General features: G+C 44.1%; 2 long non-coding RNA genes across 2 annotated transcripts; both read left to right on the top strand.

Annotated features, from left to right (window-relative positions):
- The first annotated feature begins 2,837 nt into the window (after positions 1 to 2,837).
- LOC125023493 lies at positions 2,838 to 3,244 on the top strand. The gene is made up of 3 exons (XR_007114623.1): positions 2,838 to 2,884; positions 2,978 to 3,058; positions 3,149 to 3,244. It is a non-coding gene; the product is annotated as an uncharacterized LOC125023493 (long non-coding RNA).
- Positions 3,245 to 17,392: 14,148 nt separating this feature from the next.
- Positions 17,393 to 17,862, top strand: LOC125023592. The gene is made up of 2 exons (XR_007114652.1): positions 17,393 to 17,651; positions 17,809 to 17,862. It is a non-coding gene; the product is annotated as an uncharacterized LOC125023592 (long non-coding RNA).
- Positions 17,863 to 21,078: the final 3,216 nt, after the last annotated feature.

The raw sequence follows: 21,078 nt of genomic DNA on the forward strand, positions 1-21,078 counted from the left end.
TGGACAGACATTCGCTCCGGTTAAACCTCTTCTTCGCTCCAGTGCGACTCCGAGCAAACCACTCCAACATTTCAAGTGCACCCGTATTACAGACTTTACAGTAAACACACGGAGATAGAAGACGCCTGCTAATATTTACATAGAAAATGAATAACAGATATTTAGAGATTTAAAATGCAAAAAAGAGGTGTAGACTATCTCATGCAGCCAGTGGAGTACTATGATCCCACACTGATTATGAGTCAATTGATCACATGACCTGGATGACCTGTTGAATGCAATAAGTACACTCTTAATCATAGCCCAGCTATGATCTGTCTCAACCTGTGCTATTTGTTTTTTTGTTTTGTTGGATATGTTTCTTTTAAATTCCATAAGCCAGTGTGACATGGCAGGAACTGAATGGCTGTTTGACACAGGTTCAGTGACAGGTAGGGGAGGGCTGTCCTTGTTCATGCCGGCAAAACCAGAGCAAAATACAGAACGTTCTTCTTTTGATCTGGTATTTTCTGGACAACACTGCCTGGAGCATCAAGGTAGAGAGTGACAGGTGATGTTGTTTTAAGGTGTTCAGACAGAATATTAAGTCCACACTGTGTGTACAAATGTAGAGCGAATGGATCAGTTTGTAGTTGCTGAAGATAACCTTTAAATGATGCATGACTGCTGCTCTCCCGGATTACTTTCTGAGTGAGCATTAGTTCCAGCATTACATCGTTGTGAAGCCTTGAACTCTTCTTCACTTCAGAGGATATTTTCTTTAAAACATCCTTGGTCATGCTGCGACTTATGTTGCCAGCTGTTATTTCATCAACCGGTGTATTTACCAGATGGCGTAATGGAAATTGCTGCCACCTTTGGTTCTAGCTTTTGCTATTTTTCCTCTTCCAGGTACTTTGCTGGTCGAAATCTCCTTTGATTTTTTCTCTGTGTAACCGCACCAACGTGAATCACTTGAAAACTTACTTTTGTATTTGTTGATTTCGGCTTGTTTCTCTTAGAGAAAAGGTAGACAGCTGCACACTCATCAAAAGTGCATTTTGCTTTTGCACTGAAACAGTGACAACAAAAAAACAAAATAATCTGTCACTTTTTCATTGTTTGAGTTTTGATTGACAATTGAAAATAGTAGGAACGAATGATACACAGATTCCAGTCCGTTAGGTGGGAAGCAGACTGCAGACTACTTTACAATCCTATATAGGAAGCAAGAAACAGATTTGTTTGTTCACAGCAGCAACATATTCCAGAAATACTGCGAACCTCAACCTTTCAGTTATTGGACGACAAAAAAGAAAGAAAAACACCATCTGTCACTTTTTAATCGAATGAATTTGATGGATCAAAGTGGGCGTGACCGATCAAGTGGGCGTGACCGATCAAGTGGGCGTGACTGAGGAAGTGGGCGTGACTGAGGAAGTGTGCGTCACCAACTTTCAAGGTGGGCGTGACTGAGGAAGTGGGCGTCAGCAACTTTCAAGGTGGGCGTAACCAACGTTGATTGGATGTTGTGGCATTTCACTTTCCTTGGGGGTAGGAAGTCGGGGTCTGTGTGAGAATCTTTTTTAAGATGAGTCAGCGGGGTCACGACCCCCGAGGTAGGAAGTCGGGGGGTATGTGAAAGCATTTTTATTACCTGAAACAGCGGTGCCACGACCCCCGAGGTAGGAAGTCGGGGATTATGTGCAAGTATTTTGATCAGGTAAACACAGCGGTGTCAAGACCCCCGAGGTAGAAAGTCGGGGGGTATGTGAAAGTATTTTTGTTAGGTGAAACAGCGGTGTCGCGTATAATACCGCTGGTCAGTCGATGTCATACGCGCATTTCATCACGGCCTGCCGCTGAAGACATCACATCAGTCCTGCCTGAGAGTCTCCAAAGAAGCTAATTATCTTTTTTCTGGGGAGGGTAAGTAATCTCTGTACCTTTATTAGCGGGTGATTCCCCTTTTACTACACCTAACATAGTTTTTCCGAACCTGTTTTTCAGAATAAAGATATCTTTTCGTGAAAGCATCAAAAATGGATTCTTGTATGTAACATTTTAAGACTTACATGATTTTATACATGTTTCATTGTTACGGTATAAGGATAACACAGGGCCTTTCTTCCAGACACTGAGAAAGCGGCCTTCTTTTGCCGTGCTTTATGATGAGGACAGCCAGGGCATCTTATGTAAGGCAGTTATTTCATTCAAATGAGGCTATACATTTTACAGAAATTTACAAGAATTACTCTTGAATTTTTTTTTTTTTGTAGGCACCCCTGAAGTAGTCCCATCCACCGCATCTGTATCAGTTCAGAATGGTTAGTTACTTTCCTTTAACAAAAAAAAAAAAAAAAAAAAAAAAAAAACAAAAACAAAACTGCATGTGTGAATATATTTATATGTGTGTGTGTGTGTTTCACTAAAGTATTATAATAATAAATTGTTTTCTGGTTATAGTATATCCTTCCAGACCGTAATCTGGCCAGGGAGCGGACTGTTTGAAGTAGAAGCACTAACACTCTTTCCGCTTTCCTTTGACTGTGTATCCCAGAATGTATGTGATAGATTCTATTGACTTGTATTATACTTTAGCAGGTGACGAAGCAATACTAGACAGCGTTTTGGATTACGAGAACGAGAGTGGACTTCTATCTCATCTGAAATTCATGCAACAGACAGGCCCGAGACACCTCCGACTAAAGGTAAGAAGAAGAAGTATAAATTTTAAATAAATAAGTAAAATAAATCTAAACCCGTCTCTCTCCCATTTTGTAGAGTGCAGCCCAGAACCCGCTCACAAGGTGGACAAGGCTACTTGTACCAGCGAAGACGGTGTCTACCCGCTACCCCGTCATACCCGACACGCCAGAAAAGCAAGTCAGACAACCGGCTAACAGTAAGAATTATTATTTATTTATTTTTTTAAGAAACTAAATGATTATAAGTAAGCCGTGTCACTCATTGTGATATTTTAACATGATTCTGATAGCTAAAGAAGCTGACACTGACGGAGGACCATCTGGATCCGAAATTAGCATACCAGAAGCACCAGAGAAAGCCGTGACTGACGGTAAAAATAAAATACAAATTTTATACAAACTTAAAATAAATAATAGCTAATCAGCTAAATAAAATAAATACTTCTTTATCTATTCTGTAGACTCCAGGCCATACCCCAGACTGAAGCATTCCACTAGAAGAAGCGGCAGGAGGAATACGAGGAGATCAGCTTCAGGACATCGGGGTCTATCGAGAGGGAAAGGGTTTTGTGAAAACTTTTTGGAAAATAGTGACTTCTGTTTGTGAATTGACCTCAGCGTTGACTAGGTAGAGTCGTGTGTGTTGTAATGATGAATGATTCAAGGGGAAAATATCGGCCCTCGCAGTCAGCTCTGTTATCTTTACAGTCTTCGGTCTCGCAGTCAGCTCTGTTATCTTTACAGTCTATGGTTGAAGTGTTAAGCGATATCCCTCACCCGCAAACTTTACCTCCACTGGTTGAAATACAACAACAATTAGAGATTTCAAACGAGCCTCAGGCTCCCCACGAACCTTCGGATTTACAGATTTGGAAAGTATCGATGTAGCCCTTCAGCGTTAAGAGAAGCTCCGTCCAGTCCTCCGTCCCCCGAGCTTTTACCTCCGCCGCTTGAATTACAGCCTTTAGAGATTTCAAACGAGCCTCAGGCTCGCAACGAACCTTCTGATTTTCAAAATTTGGAAAGTATCGATGTAGCCCTTGAACGTTTAAGAGAAGCTTTGTCCAGTCCTCCACTCCCGGAGCTCTTACCTCCTCCCTCCCAACCCCGCGTCGTTTGTCCGTCTAATGTACCATTACCTCGGCCGACGCAGGTTCCCTCTGTTCGTCCAACCGAAGATTCCGTGCCTGGTCCGTCTAACCTTTTACCCGTAAACATCCGTTACCCCGGTCCGTCCTCGTACTTCCCACCTACAACACCAGCCGCTCAGAGGGGTGCGGGTCAAATCCTGAATCCCCCGGGAGGGTCTCCAGAGATAGGTTTAATAACATTGAAATAAGACAGATGCTAAATTTCAACTTTCCCAATCCTGTGAGTAATTACGCAGAGTTTTATCTTAATGTGATGGAGACTCTCCAAGCAGCGGTTGAACGGCTGTATCCTATGCCAGACAGGGGGATGTGCTGCAACTAGAATTAAGGGGGGAAAGATCAAACAGCGCCTCTGTCATAGTCACACACAACGGCAGTCTACCTCTAAACCATGTTCAAGAGGCTCTCGACCGCCTTGTGCAATCAAACATGGCCATTATGCCGGAAGATGAGATGGAGTTATTTGGGCAGGTGGTTTACGTAGTCCTAGAGGGGGTGTTAAAAGAAAACTGCAAACCATTTTTGACGATGAAATCTGCAGGAAAAAAGCCCATTGCCTGAACATTGTCATCAATCCTGGCAACCAGCTCTGCTTTGCCATTAACCTCGCTCAGCTTTTAAACCGTGAATTAACCACGCGTCAGGCCACTGAGCACGCTAAAGTGCTACAGAATCATGCGGGGTTAGCGGACGACACGCCTGTGACTTTTAATGATATTATCAAATTTGAACAGGCTTTAGATTGCAAAAATCGTCGTCTTCTTCAGAGCAGACGGTGAGCGGGCCCTGTCTAAATTCCAAACATCTGAAGGAATGCATCCTAAAACCCTCTATCTCTTCCCCCAATCAGAACCATTACTATGGTATCACCAACCTGAAAACATTTCTAGGTGCACGGTACGTCTGCGGTTACTGCCACACAGGTTTTACTAACTTATGGCAGCATCAGTGCCCGGGCCGTTGTTCTGTATGCTTCACCTCAGACTGCACAAAAACCGAGACTAAACTGATTAATTGCCCCGATTGTAATATGACGTGTCGATCCGACACGTGTTATTTAAAACATAAAATACCTCGTCACCGCCCCACCGCTGGTACAGCCGCCAGCAACTGCGGTAACAATTAAAAAGTGCAATACCTGCAAAGTGGTGTTTTAAACTCAGCCATCAGCGGCAGCACCCAGCACAAATGTGGAGCTAAGACATGTCCGGTCTGTTCCGTAAAGGACCCGGGCGAGGATCATCTGTGTTACATGACTCCTTTTGAAGGTCGAGACTGATTATTCGAACCGCATAGTGTTTTATGATTTTGAAACATTTGTAGATGGAACGGGCAGACACATCCCATTTTACATCAGTACACAGTCTATGCTTGGAAAGAAGTGGGGTTCCTGGGGCATGAGTTGCACAGCTAGCTTCTTAAACACTTCAGAAAACAGAAATACAGAGGCTGCATCTTCATAGCTCACAACGCTAAGCGTTTCGACAGTTACCTGCTTCTCAATCATATAATTCAGCAAGGTATGGCACCCCGTATAATCATGCAGGGCAGCAAGGTGTTGCAGATGGTGGATGAGGTGTTCCGTCAAACATACATCGACTCGCTTTCCTTCTTAACCATGCGCCGAGCAGATATGCCCGCAGCCATGGGCCTCGATGCTGTGAATGCTCCACGCGACCAGGAACTAAGCAAAGGTTTCTTCCCCCACCTTTTCAGTTCAGAGGCTCACTTAAATTTTAAAGACACTTACGGCGTAGACAGGATGCCTTCGGACACGCTGAAAAAGTTCAATGCCTGGTACGCCACCAAAGCTGGCTGTACATTTGATTTCAAAAAAGAGGCGGCGCTTTACTGCAATCTCGATACTGAAATCCTGGCAGCATCATGCTTAAAGTTTCGCGAAGAATTCATTCGAGAGACACGCGTTGACCCCTTTACATGCATTACAATCGCTTCCGCCTGCATGAAAGTCTTTAAGACAAATTTCCTCCTCCAAACACTCTGGCTCTAACCGCCCGCCGATAACTACAACCGGCAATTCAAAAACTACTCCGACTCTGGCATCCAGTGGTTAGAGTGGGTCTCGCAGAACGAAAACGTCGCTATTCGACACGCTCTGAACGGAGGAGAGAAAAAACTGGGGAAATACTTTGTGGAAACGGCTATGCAGAGACTGACGGTGTTAAAAAAGCATGGGAGTTTCTCCGGGTGTTTTTTTCACGGCTGTCCAAAAGTGTTACTCGCCTACTGAAGTGAATCGTTTGTTGCAGACTCCCTTTGAGCAGCTCCACTCAGCCTGGCAGGCCAAGCTGCTGACCCTGCGATCGGAGCTACGCGTCTGGGTACAGTTCATATGGGAGCATGACTGGATCCGAATGAAAAAATCTCATGACGGAGTGAAACAGTTCCTCCTTCAGTATAGTGCACCGCAGCCCTTAAAACCTCGCCATGCGCTGTTTGGAGGTAGAACTTGTCCCATCCGTCTGAGGTACACGACAAGTGACACAGAGCAGGTTCGTTACGTCGATGTTACATCCTTGTACCGTACTTTTAACGCGCACTTTCACTACCCCCTTGGCCACCCCCGAAATTATCCGTCAGGGTTTTAAAGATCCGCGTGAGTACTTCGGCCTGATTAAACCCGTCGTGTATCCCCTCTGGAAGCTATTTCTACCCGTTCTACCGCATAAAACTGAGCGAGGTAAACTGGTGTTTACTCTCTGCCGCGTGTGCGCTGAGATCAACCATCAAGCCGGTTCGTGCATGCATAGTGACGGAGAAAGAGCTCTATCCGGTACCTGGATGACGCCTGAATTCACGAAAGCCCTAGACAGTGGATACCGTGTAGCCCAGATAACAGAAGTCTGGCATTTCAAGCAAAAGAGCGACTCCATTTTTAGGGGCTACATCAACACCTTTCTGAAGGGTAAACAGGAGGCTTCCTTTTCCCTCTGCTTACAGCGGCCATTCCTATTATCGGGGAATTAATAGGAGGACTCGCTAGACGATAATCCTCCCTCCTACTCCCATGGCTCTGAAGACGACGCAGAAAATGTTTTTGGTGTCCCCGCATCAGTTAAACCGCCTGAGTCAACCCACAGCTGCTACAGGTAGCACCATCAGGCAAACAGCCCAGCAAGATTTGGAGTAAAGATGCGTGAGATATTAGAGGAGAGAGGTTTAAATCCTTATGAAAAAATTAAAAAGTACAATGCTTTGCTCCAACGCTATCTCGGGCCTCAGCAGACAAGGGGAGAATGAACTTCACCCATAACTCTGAGTCTACCGCAAGAAGAGGTACATCAGGCAGAGAACGCAGAGGTGAAAGGTCAGGAAGTGGGGGAGGAGGAAGATGTTTTAAAAAGTCTTCCGACACGCAGTCGAAAAAACGCAGAGTATGTGATGAAAAAACTATCCAAGAGCCCCAGTAGCTGACGCCGAGAGGTGAATTTATCTACAGGGGTAAAGCCGTGAGAGGCTCTCATATGCTTGATCTGGTAAAACATCTGACCTCTTCCTATAAGAAAGTGAATGATCAGCCACCGGAAGGATGGATAGAATTTCTAAGTACTCTGTCAGAGCTCAATATTCCCGAGAGCTCTGTGACTAACCCCCAGGCCCGTGAGCAGTTCAGGAGACTCAAAAACTCTGGCCCCCTGCAGACGCACGCTGCTGCTGCTGCTGCTGCTGTTGCAGAGTCCCCTCTGTTCATCGAATGAGGGGGAGAAAAAAGAAAAAACGTCCGACTATGGAGTGGATGGATTTCTCTCCTTAAGATCACCAAAAAATAAATAAATGATTGCGATAATTGTACGACAATAAAGACTCTGTAAATCAGTCATTGAATAATAATAAAGCTTTATTGAATCCGTCAACGTTGCAGACTTTTTCCTTTCACAAACGGTAACAATCTTTAAAAATTTGCAGAGAACAGGCTAGCTGGTTAGAATTCCCGCCGCAGGGGTATGCTAGACATTTTTGATATTTTTTAACAAATTCAGATACCATGGCATCGTTGCGGACAGGATCGTCTTTATAGTGAGATAGCACGTCGGCGTACGATAGGCCGCTTCCTTTCAGACACAAATAATATGCACAGTGCTGAGCACAGACATCCGATAATTCATGCTGGAGCTGACGATTGTGATGCAGGATCTGTTTTATTCCACGTTGACGTTCCAGGAAACGCAGGATGCTTGTAGGATAATATTCAAATTCAGGGCTGAGTCCGAAAGAGTCAAAGAATGTGGGCCTTTCCATGTTTTTCCACAGTGAGCGCTAGCCAGTGCTCTCCTGGCAGATGACGAGGGTGGGTGTTCACGATATAGTATGCGGGCAGCGGAGGGTTGTAGGGAGGGTAATTCATCCGAAGCCCAGACACCACGGAATACGTTACCCAGTAGTCCGCTCAGGAGTGTTTCCAGCTCAGTAGAAATACATTGTTTCAATAATAATCCACCAGCACCTGTCGTTTTTGAATTGATCTCCAGAAGGGAGTCGTAGCAGGCGTAGACAACCAGGGTCAGAGTGTGAGGTAAGGGGACTCGAAATCTCATTTCCAGCCTCAAACTCCCGCTGGATACTGGGAAAGAGCCGTCACATCTTCATCGGGCTCAGGTTGAAAACAAATAAAGTATAATCCTCTTTCGAAATCTTCGGGGGTCGATGGTCAGAGGTAAATCTTTCAAATGTCTCCCAGTGGCAGTAAACATGTTATAATATTCTCTCACGGAAATGCCGTTATTAAATTGGGGCTGGAAAGCTTGGCCGGTACTTGTCGACCGTTATGACACAGAGCCAAGTACTCCACGTCATTGTGAGTAAAGTTGAAAGGCGAGAGATCTCTTCTTCCCGTGAAAGCGTGATGGTTCACCATCCCCTGAACAACGTATTAGGCAAGACACCCAGAAACAGGTTCTCCTGATTGCATAGTCTGGAGTTTTGAGGAATGGAATAGGTTTTCACATTAATTCTCGACATGGGGTAGAGGGCGTTGCCTTTCATCTGAGCCGCTGAATGACCTAATCGCACTGCGGGGGACACGGTTACTTTTTTCATAAACAGAGAAGCTCCCAGTATTTTGAGGCGGAAGTTGGCGTTGGCCTGACTCATCAGACAGAAAGCGTCACTCGCCCGAGTTAGTTTAATCCGCAAGTCGACGCTGTTCAAAAGAAGTCTCTCGCTAAAGAAGATGTCCCCGTGCAGGGGGCCCATCACGTGAAACTCGCTCGAGGCGGCACTAAACTGAGCTCTTTTAACCAGACCCCCGATTCGGACCGTCAGCCGCCACCACGGTTTGAATCCATAAATCCGGCTGTGTCTTTATAAAACAAAACCGGCTGAACACTGACTAGCAAGTGTTTCATGACTGTAGTTCAATAAAAGCTCTATCAAAGCTCTGTAGGGGTGTGTAGCGCTGGACTGAGAGATTAATCTATCTCCCAGGGTCACGTCGACCTGTGAGAAAATGGTGTTGAGGGGATAGTTGATCAGGCCCACACGAGCGTCCTGTGCCAAGTTTGTCCCATCCTCGTTAGTAATTTGTAGACGCAGGAATAGCAGAGTGTTGGCTAGATCCAGATATTTCTCTCCATCGCCCGGGATAAAAAATTTCTATGGGACCGGTGTCCGTGAGAGCCGATAAAGGGGAAATCTCTGTATACTGACTCTGCTCGATAGACATCTGCGTCACCGGAGCAGCAAATAAGTCCAGTTCCTTTCATGCTGCATTCTGGCGATTTGTAATGTAATAGAGCCATTTTCAGGAGAAAATATCTTGGGCCTTCCTTCCTCTGGACCTTCTTCTCTGCACTGAATTACTATTAGCGGTTGACTTGCGCTTTTTATGAGCTGCTACGCGACGCCCGGGGGTCTCTTCCCGGCTCTCGAGCGAGAAGCATAAGTCCTGATCCTTCTTGGTTCTCTTCCTCTGAACCTCTCACGCGCCGAACAACCCTGCTGACCACGTCAGATGCTATGTTCTTAGCGGCGTTTTGAAGATGAGGTTTTGCGATGGTAAAACCTTTTTTAACCATCGGCGTCACAAACCTAAATAGTTTTGAAAATATGGATCCCAGCCCCCTACCGTACGTCATGGGGGCTCCATGAAATCCTGGCAGGCCACTTCCCACTTGATCTTCATAATAACTTATCAATCGATAAAGATCAGGGTGAGGCTCCACCACCATCATTTTCAGCTCACTGTTTTACACGGTTTAAAATGTAACGTCGCAACCACTTTCCCGAACTTGAAATCTACCGGCCGGTTCTGATCGGTCTTGAGCTCGACGCTGATGTTCTCAATATGTCTTTTTGCTACCGGTAAGTAGTAGGCGGGGCTGAAGGTGTGTGAAATAACATCTCCAAATTTACCCTCAATTTGAACCGTTCTTAAGAGCGGGGCATAAGCGTCGCCCACCGCCTGATGCTGAACCACGTCGCTATAACAGAACATATGATAAAACCCCGCTTTTATATCAGCGGTTCGAGGAGACTGAATGAGTAACCCGCTCGTAAACCACTCACGGGTTTTAATCCTAACATATAGGCCATGGAGGGAAAAAAAACGTAGTCTATAACGGCCGCTACCTAGCCACTGAAACTTATGTTTACATTCGTGATAAGTAGAGTAACATCGCTGTTAATTTCCCTCATACAGGCGTTTATCTGTTTCATGATCTGCTCTTTGTCATCATAATATCCGCTTTCAAAACGTTTGACGTGCAGGGTAAATCTTTTCTCGTCCAATTCCATAACGGGGTCAATCGCCTCCGGGGCGCCATGTTCCCACGCGTCAATCCAATGAAAGAAAGAGTTGTCTTTAGGAGTATTATACCACGCGTGTGGATAGGAAATTTCCGTCAGTGCCACCTGCCATGGGCCCTCCAGGTGGAGATGTTGTGCTAAATCCACTCGGTAGCTGGCTATAAGTGTTTTCAGTAAACACATTGAGACTGGCGTTAGAGGGTAAAGTCACGTAAAAACCCTCTTCTGTTCTCGCGGTCCATGACTGTTTGTGATACGGAGACTGTCGGGAGCAATGACTTTATACATCAATCAGCTGACCTGCGGCTACCCAGCTATTAAATTTCTCAGGCCAGTTTTTTCCAACGCACCAGAACCTGTTTTCTACCACGACTAGTGCGCTCATCCAGAACGGCTTCCACTTGGTACGGTTATCCTCGGTAAGGGTTACTTTTTGTAGTTCGGCCTCATAAAAGGTTCCGTCGATAGGTTCCCCATCATAATCTTTTATTTTGTACACCGGTGGAAGGCGGGGAATACATTCTGATACGGTGAAAAGCTCGTCCGTGTAACTCTGCTCATACTTTTTGTCAAACACACCCCTCAGCTTGGAAATCTTTACTGAATCACCCTCTTTTAAATTAATTTTCCACATGTTTTTGTGACGAAGAGGAAATTTACCGTACAAGTTTTGAAATACCGCAGGACAGTTCTCAGCTGTGACGTCGTTCGGTTTCATTTTTATACTTGTATGATAGCTCTCGTTATAACTTTTAAGCAGATCCTGCAAAACATCTACATATCGACGCGTGTTTCTGGCCGTAAAGTATCGCCACATTCTAGTCTTTAGCGTACGGTTGAACCGCTCGACGACGCAAGCTTTGAGGTCGCTAGCGGTGGGGAAGTGAGTAATACCGTGCTTCTTCATCAGAGCATTAAAAGTCTTGTATAGAATTCTTTACCCCGTCCGTCTGTAACTTTTCAGGCACTTTGCTCTCCTTTAACACCGAGGCAAAAGCCCAGCTCACTTCACTTCCCGTTTTGTCTTCAGTGCTCTAGCGATGCCTTCTTTGAAAAAATATCGATGACCGTTAATAAATACTTATACCCATCATTGAACTCTGCTAAAGCTTGCATATCACATAGATCCGCTTGAAACTGGTTCAGGGGTCGTGATACAAATACTCTGTTTCTAGCAAAATGTATCCTGGCCGGGTTTGTGTAAAGTGTAGGCATCCTGCTTCGATAAAAAAATCTTTTACTCGATCAATTTTTACTTTAGCCCCACCTTCGTCCTGTACAGCTCTCTGAAGCCGTTCTACCCTCCAAAACTTCCCGGGATGTGAAGGTGTATAATATAGCTTTTTCATCAGGCGTTCTTCCTTTTTCTCCATCTTTCACCCTCGTACGTTAAAGAATGACGAGACCTCTTTACTGTTTTCGACTTTATAGTTTATTAACAAAAGGCAGAAAAGAAATCATTATTATTATTTCAACATTTTCCAGGTTTGGATAAGAACATCGGCTGTGAATTTCCGATGTATAATAACATGCATTTTTTGCAGCATTTGTAAGATATCATCGCTCGACCGATCTTGAACGTAATGGGACAACGCATCGACGATCAGAGCGTAAAGTGCCAACAGGTGAAACACATTCATTTCAACAGTTTCATCATCATTGATTATACCACAGAATGTATCCATCACAGAGCTTTCAAAGAATGATGTTACAGCCTTTTGCACAAACACTCCCATTCAACATTTGTAGCCCGAGCACGTACTAAATCCAAAAACTTTTTTAATTTTTTAACTTCATCAGGTTTCGGGCTACCGCTGATTTTAAAATTTTTATCATCGTTCACTTTTGTTGGCAACAGCTTGCTCTAGTATAGCAGATAGCTCCCACACGATGTACCTCAGCCTCACAGCCCTGAACACTATTCTCAAACAATTCCCCATGGTAAAGAAAAAAAACAACAACAACAAAGATGTAGATAAATGCACATACAAACTCAAAAAGTAAGAAGATAAATGTGTTCTAAATAGGAATTTATTCCGGCGGTTTTCAGGCTCCTCTCCAGTACCCGGCGACCACACGAAGTAGAGTTATTTTCATGATGTCCTCTCCAACCAGCGAATCGTACAGCTCACCGATTGTCTCAAAGATATTCTCACAGGACCTCAGGTCATGTAGCATGGCTTCAGCCGCACCTTGAATTCTGGATTTATCAACGGAGATACAAAGGGCTAGCCCAGCAGCTGCTGCAGGGCTGGTATAAACTTCGGTGTCCAGAGTCTCCTCATCAGCCGGTGAAAGTGACTCCTGTAGAAGAAGCTGGGGACCTCAAAGAGGCACTCATGTTCGTCTGGCTAGGGTGGTCTACCTGACAACCGAAGCAGATCTCACGACGAAACTCCTGCAGGACAATGTTCAGCAGATGGATGATCCCGGCTTTAATATTTTCTTGGAGGGTGGAAGACAGCACCCCAGCATCCAGCTGGTCTTCAGTAGTAGGCTTGGGGAGGCACACCGCAGAGCTCTCCTCTTCCTCTACGAAAGGAGATGAAGGAGGAGTGGGTGGTAGAGTCACCTCTTCCTCTACGAGAGGAGACGGAGGTGGAGTTGAGTCAAAGGCGAGAGACATGATGCTCAAAGTTGAAGTTGGTGTCTTCTTCGGACCTGGGGCTCGGGTGTTCAAATTTATGCTGTGGTCAGGGAAGTGGGCGGGTTGGGGGGAGTGGCCTTGTAGTCCTAAAACAGATGAGAAATGTCTTTTCTCACCAGCGTCACATCTTTCCAGAGGCGACTGTTTTGGAATAGAGCGTGATGCGATCGGCCGATTCATCCAGCATCTTCATCCACTCAACAACCCGGCACACTCAGGCACCTGAGAAACACACCCCATTTTCAGAGCTGAAACGGTCCAGCACCAGGTGGCCGGCTGGACTTTTCTTCCCGTGCATCTCCAAATTTACTCGGTAAAACCATTTACTGTCAGATGTGGTCTCCCATATTATCTTGATGAATTTTTTGATTTCTTCTTCTCCCTCATGAAATTCAAAGGCATCCCCCTCCTCCTTCAAATGGGCTTCTCCCTCTTCGTTTAGCATGACACAAGATGGAATGCTCTCGCCTCTCATGCATCTGGCCACCAAGCCGTTCAGTACTCCCCAGTCATTGGAAGTGATTATGGCATTCGGTGTGTCAGGACTGAAGGTTTGTCCCGGATAGAGATGATACATACAGACTTCAGCGGTGTGATAGTTGAAAGAATAGCCAAATTTCTCACCCGTCTCCAAACGCCACTCTTCCTGGAGAGGGCCCGTTGGCGGCTGCTGGAATCTGCACTTAAACACCATCAGTTTTTCCCGGCGCCATCCCTGGCAAGGCTTCCTGAATGACGCTCACAGGCGTCTCACTGATGATACCGGATGTGTAAGTTCTCTTGCTCATTTTTATTTTTCAAGTCAGCGCGCGGACTGGAGAATGGACTGCAACGATCTTCGGTTATCATTAGCTTTTCACTTGGCCGGAAGCATGGGCGGGGTCGGGTGGCATCACGTGACTTTCATAGAAACATGTCTGTGTGTCTGTGTGTGTGTGTGTGTGTGTGTATGTGTGTGACTGGGGTCTGCGCGCGTGTGTATCTGCCTGTGTGTGTGACTGGGGCGTCGTGACCCCGCTGACTCATCTTAAAAAGATTCTCACACAGACCCCAACTTCCTACCTCCAAGGAAAGTGAAATGCCACAACATCCAATCAACGTTGGTTACGCCCACCTTGAAAGTTGCTGACGCCCACTTCCTCAGTCACGCCCACTTCCTCAGTCACGCCCACTTTGAAAATTGCTGACACACACTTGATCGGTCACGCCCACTTTGATCCATCAAATTCATTCGATTAAAAAGTGACAGATGGTGTTTTTCTTTATTTTTTGCTGTACAAACTATTCAGTGGCAGCCCTCACCGATGGGAAATCTTACCAAGAGTTTTGGGTTGTTCTCTGCACAACTTGTCTGACACACGATGGAGTGTTTTGGATAGAGGCAGTGCCCCAGTGGAAAAACATTTGCCTGGTGTGATCCAGGCATTAGACATCTTTATCACAACAGGTAACCTCACCAGTGAAGCCAAAGCTGAAGCACAGAGTCTAAAGACCTACTTTTCAGTCCTTTAATGCAGTTTTGCTCCTCACTTTTTGGGTCCAGGTGTTACAATGCATAGAGGATAGAAATCTTACCAGCCAGTCCTCAACCATCTCACTAGATGTACAAGCTGTGAATATAAAGGAAGTGGAGGAGGAGATTGCCTGCATGCGTGCATCATGGGACAGTTTTCTGACAGAGGCAACTGCTGCTGCCACGTCCATGGGCATCAAATCCCATTTAGAAATGAGACAGAGAAAGAGGAAGCATTTCTTTGATGAGCCAGAAAAGCAAGGGACAGAAGAGCAAAGCCCAGAGACCCAATTCAGAGATGGAGTGTTTCATGTTGCAATGGACAGAATAATCTCTCAGCTACATGTACGGTTCTCATCAATGCAGCAGATATGTGACGAGTTCTGCGTCCTGTGGAAATTCAGAAATATGCCACAGGACAGCGTCAGTGCTGTGAGAAAGCCCAGCACGTGAGACGCCATCTGCTGGTGAAACGGCAGTAGCGCAGTGTGGACAGGTCAGAATATATCAGCCACACTGACGAGCAGCAGAGCAGCTAGTGAGCAGGCTGAAGCTGCATGGACTCTATGTGTGTGTGTTCTTGAGGAAATGTAAGTGTGTTCTAACTCTTAGTTGTTAATATGTCGACTTTCATTGCACTTTGTGTTACATGGAAATATGTTCTGTGAGTTGAGTTAGCTAAGCTGAGCAGCTTGTAGCACAGTAGCTGTTAGCTCTCCCCTTTGCTAGCACTGCAGCTAAGTTTGGATGCCTGTGGTGGTTTAATGGATGAATATTTAGTTTGCTAGCACTAATATTACAACTCAGTTTATTGTTGTGATCGTGTCTAAGCTTAATATTAATAAGAATTTTGAAATGTGGAATTATTTGCTGTTGTTTACACTCTGGATATATAAGCTAATGCTGCTAAGCACGTTTTGCCCCTGCTAAGGTTATGTTGGAAACTGTACAGTTTTCTCCACTGTTTACATGACATTACTGTTGCTCTATTGTGCTAAGTAGCAGTTCATACATAAGTAAGGAATATTACTGGTGAACTGTAAATCATATAGCAGTTTATTTGAATGTTTTTTTCTGATTTACCTGTTGAATAATATTCAGAGAATATTTCTAATACATTTTATTTTTTTCTTTATATTTTCAGACCACACACTAAATACACTCATGTTGTAAAGAACTGTGTTAAAAAAGACAAAAGGATCTCTCTGTCTAAGTTTCCTGATTCTTTAATGGGAATCAACGTCCATGGTGCCGCCTCAACCAGCAATCCTTCATTGAGTCTCGCCCCTCGAACAAGTGCATTAGCTCACAGCTCTGTGACAAATATAAGAAGGACCTCACAGAGTCCCTTGAAGACCAAATTCAGCACTTAAAGAAAATATATAGTGCAACTTTTGAAGACGGCCTTGGACCTGGAGCTACTTGATGCCATATACACAATGAGACTACAGAGCATTTATTGAGACCTGTGTGTCCTGCTGCGTGTTTTCCTGTTTCTGATCTGTGATGAGCAAGAAGGTCTTGATCTGTTCCACTACTATCGATTGTGGCAGTAGCTCAGGGGGTAGAGCGGTCGTCCAATAACTGAAAGGTTGATGTTCGCAGTATTTCTGGAATATGTTGCTGCTGTGAACAAACAAACCTGTTTCTTGCTTCCTATATAGGATTGTAAAGTAGTCTGCAGTCTGCTTCCCACCTAACGGACTGGAATCCGTGTATCATTCGTTATTTCTATTTTCAGTTATCAATCAAAACTCAAACAATGAAAAAATGACAGATTATTTTGTTTTTCGTCTTTTAATCCAACACAAAAAACGAAAAAATGCCTGTTTTTTTCATATTTCAATTTGAGACTCAGATCAAAATACGAAATGGAAAAACGGGGCCACGGGACTGAATCTGATTTTAATATTTAATTGGTCGGGTTTATGTGACCTGGCAGTTTGGATAATGCTTATATATGTCTACGGGGTAATGTAGGAGGCTACCATGGCGGCGCTGGAACCACACACTATATGTCCAAGACTTGTTCAACAGTGGTGAACCCCTTTCACATCTAAAATCCCGGGTTTGGTGGTGTTTCACATGTCAGAAGTCCGGGTCGGACCTCCATCTCCGAAGCTGCTCCGCGCCTGCGTGTTTTTCTCCTCTCATACGTCATCGCGAGAACGTCATCAAACATACATTAAGCACAGTACACTGCAGATAAACAATGGGGGACACATGGTGTAAACTATTTAACACCTTCAGTTTGTTGATGACCTGAAGAATGGACTCTTTCTAAAGGTTGTTGGTATTAGAATAAATCACTGTGTTCTGAACAGAGCCCGATATCTGCCGCCGTATCTCCTCTTCTCCTCAGATGTTACGTGATCGTTAAAAAAGTGTGGGTAAACCTCTTCTTCGCTCCGGGTACAGTGCGACTCCGAGCAAGTCACTCCAACATTTCAAGTGCACCCGTATTGGATCATAGTACTCCACTGGCTGCATGAGATACACCCCTTGTTTTTTATATTTTAAATCTCTAAATATATTTATATTCATTTTTATATGTAAATATTAGCATTTTAGCTCTGTAAATGACAGTAAATTGTTGTGTGTTGCCATCTCAGTTTTTCCTGTGTCCTGTCTGTTGATCTGTCCATTCTCTTCACTGAAGGGCTTATTTAAATGTCTGCGAATGACTGCCACCTGGTGGCCAGTCTCTTTTGTGGAGGGAGCAGGATATAAAAGGGAGGAGACTACGCATCCCTGTAAGCTCCACCTGTGTCTCTGTGTGTGTGCGCTCACCTGTGCGCACCTCCATCCCTGATCGTTTGTTCTCTGGGCTGGCGCGGCCTTTGTGCTGCTGACCTTTTCTTTGTTGGCTCATCTTTGTGGCTCTTCGAGTAAGTTTTCCTTTGGCTAATAAAATGTATTTTTATTTGTTTGTTCTTTTGAATGGTGATGAGGTTGATCCTTTTTGACTCTGTATTGTTGAATAACGACAATATGTTTAATGTGTATAACTGTTTCTTCCTTTTCTGTTGTATTCTTTCTGCATAGTTTTCACGGTGCTGTAGACCACGCAAGATAATAAACTAAGGCACCCGTACGAAACTCTCCGCCTCATTCTTTGAACCAAGGGTCCGCTACAAGCTCAACAGCTTCCAGGTCATGTGATCAATTGACTCATAATCAGTGTGGGATCATAGTACTCCACTGGCTGCATGAGATAGTCTACACCTCTTGTTTTTATATTTTAAATCTCTTCATATTCGTTATTATTTTTTCTATGTAAATATTAGCAGGCGTCTTCTATCTCCGTGTGTTTACTGTAAAGTCTGTAATACGGGTGCACTTGAAATGTTGGAGTGGTTTGCTCGGAGTCGCACTGGAGCGAAGAAGAGGTTTAACCGGAGCGAATGTCTGTCCAATATCCAACTTAAAACTAACTTCACTGCGGTGCTGTATTTGAGCTAAAGCTTCTACAATGATACAGTCTGTCAGGCCACCAAGTGACAACATCAGAATGTATGTTCAGATACATCAACATCGATGCAGCATTCCTGTTCACATCAAGCCGCGTCGAGCCGAGTCAACAAAATCCCGTTTTTCGCTCCATGTGAAAGGGACTACATTACCCAAACTGCCGCGCGCAAAGCAATCTCCAGGTCACGTAGCCCGACCAATTAAATATTAATATCAAATTCAGTCCTGTGGGCCCATTTTTGATCTGAGTCTAAGATTGAAATATGAAAAAACAGAATTTATTGTTTTTTGTTTTAGATTACAAAACGAAAAAACAAAATAATTCGTCACTTTTTATTTTTTTTTTATTTTCAATTGACAATTGAAAATAGAAAGAACGAATGATATTTTTTTAGTAGGCTATCATCATGAAACGGAGCAAGACGAACATTATGTCCTTATTTATTTTTTCTTTCTATTTTTCCTCCTGACTGTACATAAAGAAAGAGTGAGATGATGAGTGTGATTTAGATTAAAATAGTGTGATTGTACATTCAAGTCTGATGCTGTGAAAAAGAACTCTGCGTGTAGCTAAATGCTTAGATCAAAAAGTGTCATCGTGCAGAAAAAAGTTTTATTTTATGCAACAAGAGAAATCTTATTTGACAAAAAAGACAAACATGTTTCAAGGTTTATTGAGCACGTTTTAGTTCATGTTTATTCTGACAAAGAATGTTTGTCTTATTGTATTAATACTTAACGTATTTAGTTTTGGTTTTAAATAAACGGAACTAAACATTTTGAACGCTTAAACATTGCCCTGTTTTGTCCTTATATGTGTCCCCCCTGAAAAAACACTGGCCCCACCTCGGCCCCCCTGGTAATTTTGATCTAGAACCGCCACTGCCTCCCCTCCACTTTTCACCCTCCTCTTTCTTCTCTGTATCATAATCTGGACATTTATCAGTGGGGGCAACACTTCTGTGTGATAGTCTCTGCTGGAGGAATGTCAAGCTGTGAACTCACAGGTGAGAGTGTTGTGCATTAAAACCTTTCAACCCATTAGTTATTTTATAGTATAGTTTGACATAATGTAGCCCTGTGATAGACTGGAGACCTGTCCAGGGTGTCCTCCACCTCTCACCTGATGACAGCTGGGACAGGCTCCAGCAACCCCTGTGACCCTAGTGAGGATGAGTGGTAGTAGAAGATGAGATGAGTTGGACATAATGCTGTGTTGTAGACTGAACACTTCCACAAACATAGTTTTCTGTTTTTATGAAATGTAAATTCTCTGTAATTGACAGTCCTCTTGGTTTGATGCAGTTTCAGTATTTTAGGGGTGGGTCAGGATGAGACATACTTTGTGCTGTGTGCTGGAGTTATTCTGTGAGCACAATAATCTCATGATAAATATCTCAGATGTGACACAATTAATATTTGATATTGCTGCAAACAACACTAAAAAGTTGAATCTCTTATCATTCATGTGTCCTTTTCAAACAGGGGCACACAGGGCTGTTGTGACGCAGAGACCCGACTGGTCATTGATATATACAGGAGAGACAATCGTCCTCAGATGTGAGACTGACAATGGAGGAGACTCAGAGTGGGAGCATGAATGGAGAACAACGAGCTCAATAAAACCTCCAAATGAAAGAGAATTCAGGATTAGTGCTAGTGAATGGCACTGGGGAAGGTACAGGTGTAGGGGCAGAAATAAAAAGTCACATGATGTATTTTTCTATTATTTACACACAAATAATGAATGATCGACTAAAATAAATGTGTTTCTGCTCTGAGGTTGAACATCCATCTGCAGGATGGAGGTTTTACTGGTATAAAGCTGCTCCAGATGACTGTTTTGGGGGCCCAAGGGAGACCTACACAATATTAGGAAGGTGGTCATAATGTTATGCTCATCCTGCCAGCAGGAGGTGCTGTTGTCCCAGGTGCTGTAAGTATCACCAAGGAGAATTGACTGGCACTAGGTTTCTAAGAACTTTTTTTGTTTGTTTGTTTTACAGCTGCCGGTCTCTCTGCCTTTATTCTGCTCTCCAACTATGACTGTGCTGTACTGTCTGTGTGACTGTCATGATTTTGAAGTTCATTACAGTTCATTTTGATTTTATTTATGTCGTGTCAATAACAATTCAAACCGTCTCAAGATGCCTTACAAAGCCTGGTCTAAAACCCCCAGAGCATCTATGAAGCAACTTTGAACAGAACCCAGCTTGTATAGAAGAACCCACCTGACTAAGGCCAACCAGGCAGAGACAGAAAAAGAGAAGAGAGCAGCAGCAGGAACGACATAAACACACATCTGTCATAGATACAAACATCGGACTAAAGCGCACATGTAAAAAGATACACAGCTATTAACATGCTATACAGGAATAGCACACAAATGCATGAGTAGTAACAGAGACAAAAAGTCATTAGAGGACAGAAAATAAATTAGAGGATGGGAGCTTGGTGCAAGAGGATAGGTGCTCAGAGCATCTCCCCATCATCCTTGGCCTATAGCAGCATCACTAAGGGATTTGGGGTCACCTGAGCAGCAAATAACTATGAGCTAAGTAGCTGCCTGGTTTGTTGTTTTGTCTGTGCCCACCCTGAAGATACTTTGTGTTTAAAATAAATCATTCTCTTTCTCCACTGCAGGGAAAAGGGCAGTCATCTGTTTATGTAACCTTCAACTTTCCCTCATGGAGCACTCTGTAGCATATCCACACACAAACACACCACGTATGAAACATGTCAAAACTGAACAGACTTTTCAAACTTTAACTCCTGTGACCTGCTGCTCAAGATGTGACTGGGAGTCCATCTGTGATCACAATATGTCCCTATGCCCTGATTCAG

The sequence above is a fragment of the Mugil cephalus genome, chromosome 1 (genome assembly GCF_022458985.1).
Source record: "Mugil cephalus isolate CIBA_MC_2020 chromosome 1, CIBA_Mcephalus_1.1, whole genome shotgun sequence".
In the NCBI taxonomy this organism is placed as follows: domain Eukaryota; kingdom Metazoa; phylum Chordata; class Actinopteri; order Mugiliformes; family Mugilidae; genus Mugil; species Mugil cephalus.